The sequence below is a fragment of the Crocodylus porosus genome, unplaced genomic scaffold, assembly GCF_001723895.1.
Source record: "Crocodylus porosus isolate Cpor-Errol unplaced genomic scaffold, CroPor_comp1, whole genome shotgun sequence".
Taxonomy (NCBI): Eukaryota; Metazoa; Chordata; order Crocodylia; family Crocodylidae; genus Crocodylus; species Crocodylus porosus.
In genome coordinates, this window is record NW_017728911.1 from 30109114 (window position 1) to 30114679 (window position 5566).

The following is a 5566-nucleotide window of genomic DNA, read 5'->3' on the forward strand; positions in this document are numbered from 1 at the left end:
GCCCTGGAAGTCTTGGAGTTCAGATGCCCCCTACTCTTGCTTGTTCCTAGCCAAAAGAGTAAGAAGCAGCTAAAATAAAATAAAAGGGTAAAAGCAGTCCGCCATTGTCACAAAATTGATGAGAATCTATCACGAAGATAGGTTAGCGCAAGTCATGCGAATGAACCATATGGTAATGCCCACTCAGCGCAGTCCCCCTCAGCACCAACTCTTTTTCAAGTCATAGTGAGCCACTCCATTACATACATTTCAAAGGCTGCTTCACTCCCACAGCTGAGCTACACCTTTCTTTCCCATATCCAATGATTCCTGTTTCTCCACCAGCCTTAAATGCCTGGTAAACATCAACTCAGGACCCAAACAGGTCACCCAGAATCCTTCTGTCACCCCTTCTGCCCACCTGTCACATAAGATTAGTGTGGCCCCAGCCTTCAGGAGATGGAACTGAACCCCCCTGCGTTGCATATGCATATACATTTTTGGAGGATCCCAAGACTCATGACAAGAATGCCTGGCTCCCGTCATGAGCAGAGGGCTACTTAGCACATGAGACCTTTGTTGGGGCCATATCTGGAATACACACACACACACACACACACATATATGGAGCGGTGCTGAGCGGTTGGATCATCACCGTTTGAAATGTTGTTGACTCTGGTGGAACCCAGTCCAATGAAATACGGAGCCTTTGGCTTTGGACTAATATCACACATAAATTTGTACTATATGTAAGCAGGTGTCAAAATGCTGTTAGGAGCATGTTTATGGAATACCTATGCTAAAAATGTGTAGTAGTTTCCAAAAAAAGGTAACACGAGTCAATCCTGGAGGAACTAAGTCTATGGGTACTATATGCAAATTGCTACGGCTGCGTTTAATTTCAAGGTCATTGTTGTCAAATTTGTTCCTCACTTCTGTGTGCTCAGGAAGAGCAGGTGCTGACAGTAAGGAGAGGGGATAAAGGGCTGGAAAAGGTTCACAGGGAATCAGAAGGCAGAAGGGCTACTTGACCCCCCAAATTTACTTTCCTTGCTGAGGCAGTGAGAAGACAACAAATTCAAGGCAAACCTCAAATTTTTAGATACTATACCTGGGGAACTGCAACAAATTTATAAATTTTCCATACATAGAATCTTATTATTTGGGGGTCATCTTCTATTCAAGTAAATATGGTACTACCTACAACCCGCTTATGGCTTAAACGATAACCACATTAGAATTCAAGAGGAATCTGGTTTTCATACTGGACACCTCTACCAGCATCAGGAACCGCTTCTGTTCAGCTTTTAATGCCTCCAATTCCTTCTCTTTCATGTTTCATATTTTACTGAACTTCGGGCAAAAAGCAGCAGCTGCCTTCTAACACAATACTCTGTGCATATCTATATCACTGCAAGCCAAGAAAGCTGCCTGACCTATTAACATGACTGCATGGGCGGGGGGGAGGGGGCAAAAAAAACAGACAGGTAAGTGTCACGCCAAAAGCAGTAACCAAAGGCTCTGGTTAGCTCAAGAAAAGGTTATATACAAACTGGTCAGTTAGAGCATCTCTTGGCCACTGGTTATTAATACCTTTTGTGCATACCCTTATGTCCAAGTTTCTTTTGTTCATGCATCGTGCCACCATCATTCATTCCAGACAAAAGTGTCAGCAAAAGATAACCAGGGATCCTAGTTTTCTCTGTTTAAAAATCCAAAAGTCTCTGATTAAAAGAGAACCCCCCGCACTGAAATCTGCATTTTTCCATGATTAAAATGAAATGCCACCATATGTACATATGTATCAACTGAACACAGTATTTTATTAATACATTTACAAGTTTTAAAGCAATTTGGAAGCCTACCAGTGTCTCCAACATAATAAAATAAATTCTAAATACCTATATATTTTGCACACCTACCGCAGGTGCACCCAGCAAACAAGCAGCTGGGGGTGGGAGGATGCAAGGCAGCGCAGCCTTCCTAGTCCGCTACTCCAGCCCTCTGCCAAGTGGGGGTCCAGCCAAGCTGCAGCCTTTTGCCCTGCTGTTGGCGCACAAATCTAGTGCCCCACCCCACTCCCCTCTGGTATCGCCTGTGGCACACCTGACTCCTTCCTTGTGAGTGAGTGTGCGCAGATGCGAGGACAGCATGCAGATGTGGGGAGCTGCACCCTCTCCCTTCCCCCTCCTCCCCCCCATGAGCCACTTATTGCTTTGCCCTGCTCCTTCACCAGACACAGGCAAACGGAAAACCCAGATCCCTGCAGATAACCACAGGAAGCACAGGACTTTCCACATATAAATTATTAGTTCATATCAAGCCGAAAAGGACATGTAGGTAGCAAGGATATTTCAGCCTGCGCACAGCCAGAGAAACCATCACACAACAGTCACAAATGTAGAACTGAACTGAACTGAAACTTGCTGACCAGCTACTTATACAACTTCCTATGTATAACTGGTGTTTCTGGAATGAATTTACGTTATAGGCTACTTTCCTTGTAGTAGGAGTTTAACAAATCTGCCAAGTCCTTAAATTAAATGAAAAATATCAGGTGATCTTCAGACTCCGCTCTTACCTAGCGGACCACTTCAGCACATACTGAACTTTAGGTTCAGGCTTCCAACCTTTGCTGAATTAGAATGGGAGCATTTGCACATTTAAAATTAAGCATGGATTTAAGCATCTGGCTGAACTGGTACTTACAGTTGCAGATAAGCAAAAAGGGCATGGGCAACACATTAAAAGGGGACACCGGGGGATTTATCTCCCATAAGAGCATTCAGCTGATCTGTCATTAAGTGTTTCACATGCCTGTCTTATCTTGGAGGAATTGAAAAACAAAACCAATGCTATTTACCCCTGAATGAAATAGGTATTAACTTACCATATCTGAATTACTATAAATTTAGCTTCTACCTACCAGGAAATAGCATGGACACATGGAACTGTTACAGCTTGTCAGCTGGACATGCAGAAACTCATCCCTTGCACCTTGTCAATCGGTATATATGTTTCGCTTAGCCGTATCGGAGACAGAGGCAAGCCTCCTTCGTAGCCTAGCTGCAGAAACAGCACGTACTCTATCCACTTATGAAAGGAAAGTGTTACTAAAGAAGTCTGTCAGCCTACAGGCACTGCTGAGATCATCCTGAGAGGCACTGAGATTATCCTGCCAGGACAGCATCACAGGTCTCAGCCCTTACATATACAGTTGTGAGCAATAGCCAAGAATCACAAAATACTCATAAAATATCTTTGTTGCCAGTGAGGCTCTTGGTCTTTTTTGCTAGTTGGGTCTGGGTCAGTTTGAACTTGGAAAAACTGCATTTGTGTTCTGAGAAGAACCACACTCTGTTCGGCTTCTTAGAGCACTGGTTTACAGCTTCACAGGCAAGACACCTGGCCATTATGAAGTTGAGAAAGTGTGAAACTCTCCTGTCCTGTCCATCATCCATGAGCTGCAGTGAAATGCTTGTTGCAGACAGTGATGATGATTGACAGACTAGTGTAAAAAGCCTTCACATTTTCTAGGAGATGCTAGTGACTACTTCAGGGCTTGGTCCTGAAAGGGGTCCAATAGCACATTTGTTCTGCAACTCTCCTCGGCTGGGGACAAAAATTACACATAAAATAGTGTAAGCGATCAGAAACCAGTTTGAATCTATAACACAACACAAGCTCAGTGCACATAAACTGCTTTCCAAATGGCCAAAACTGGTTTAAGATAAACCCGGATGGATGTAGCATCAGACTGAACTGATGTAGGTTAAACTGGTTTATAGAACTTGGGTCCCAGGTCCCCTCCAGACTCAGATCAACTCCCAGTCCCCCAGCATTCCCGGATGCTTTGCACCTCCCCTCACAGGGCGGACAGGCTAGTCTGGCCCAAACTCTCTGCTCCAGCCAAGCAGGGACCTGTGCTCTGTTGCCCCCTGGCTTCCGGCCCCAGCCACTGCATGCAGGTAGCAGCATTTCTGGGACCGCAAATGAATGTCTGTTCACTTCATTGGTTCAGTCTATGCAGCTTAGACTAACCTCTGAAGACTGAATCGATTTAGCCTTAGGCATTTTGACCATCTGTCCCTTATGTCTCTCCTACTTTTTAATGTGCCACAGTTATGATGAGGTACAGAGAGGTAACAGTGTGAGCACCCTGATGATTTTGTATACTTTTAGGTGACTCAGCTGAGAGGTTTAGACTGCTCCTGAGAAAAATCAGATTATAAAGGAGGTATTTATTAGCATGGATCTGGGTTTTCCGTTTCCCAAGTAAAAATGGATAAAAAAATGCAGGTTTTCCCTTTTCACCGAGAAAAACACGCATTTCCGTTTTTGCAAAGAGCTCTCTGCAGGCTGGCAAAATTCCAGCCTGCAAAGGGTTCGGGAAGCGGGCGCCATGTGCACGTGCACACTCACACATGCACATGGCCCCCAGGCAGCTTGGAGAGCAGCTCCCATAGTCAAGTCTGGCGGGGGAGGATGGGAAAGTGAGGCCCCTATAGGGAAGGAGAGATGAACAGAAGGAGCGAGTTGGGAAGGGCTGGGGCTGCTGCCCAGCCAGGTGGTGCATGGCACTTGAGGCCAGGGGCCGCTGCAGGGCCTGAGCAAGGAGCGGTACAGGGCTGCAGGTGGCTCGTCCGGGGGGTGGGGGAAGGGGATGCTGGCTCCCTACCACTGCATGCACTCCCAGGGGAGGGGAAAAGGGGGGCACATGTCCCCCAGATCTGTGCATGGGGCAGGGGCAAGCTGGCTGCTGCAGGCCCGAACTCCCCGTCCTGCTATCCTCCCCCTGGGGGTTCCACGGCCCAGTGGGTGGGTCCCGGTGTAGCAGGGCAGAACGGGGCCTACTGGGGAAGCTCCTTGCTGCTGCAAGCCCAGTGCCACCCTGACAAATTGTCCCTTGCCCACCCAGCAGCAGTGGGAGCGGTGGCACAGAGTTTTGCCCCCTGCTGCTGGCAGGCGGACAGGAAGTGCTTCACCAGGGTGGCACAGGGCTTGCAGCGACAAGGAGCTTCCCTAGCAGGCCCCGCTCTGCCCTGCCATACCAGATCCCACCCGCTGGGCCATGGAGGCTCCAGGAGGAGGGCAATAGGGTGGGGAGCTCAAGCCCACGGCGGGCAGCCTACATCTGCCGCCTGCCCCCATGGGCTCTGCTTCAGCAATGCCACCTGTAGGGGAGGTGGAGCCGGGCTCCGTGGTCCACTCTGCCACAGCAGTTGCTGCCTCCTGCAGATGACAGTCAAGGCTCGGGCATTGCAGACCTGGGCTCCTGGCCCCATAGCCCTGGCAGCTGAATGGCAGGGGAGACTGTGGTTGGGGAGTTAGGGGTACCAGCAGGACCCGAGGGGCTGTGAGTGAGGAGCGTGGACCTGTCCCAGTGAGCAGAGGGGGTAGGAGGACCTCTGATTTTCCATGATAAAAACCCCAAAAATCAAATAACAACATTTATAAGTATTTAGAACGTATCGTATTGTATTATAGTAACTGAGTCACTGGCCGGCTTCCAAACTGCTTTAAAATTGTAAATATATCAATAAAACATTGTGTTCAATTGTGTGTAATATTAGGTATCTCATACACA

At 47.8% G+C, this 5566-nt stretch overlaps 1 protein-coding gene across 4 annotated transcripts in view; it reads right to left on the minus strand.

Annotated features, from left to right (window-relative positions):
• AKAP13 (A-kinase anchoring protein 13) overlaps positions 1 to 5566 on the minus strand; it is a 243484-nt gene that overhangs the window by 147453 nt on the left and 90465 nt on the right. The gene's annotated exons all lie outside the window — the stretch shown is intronic.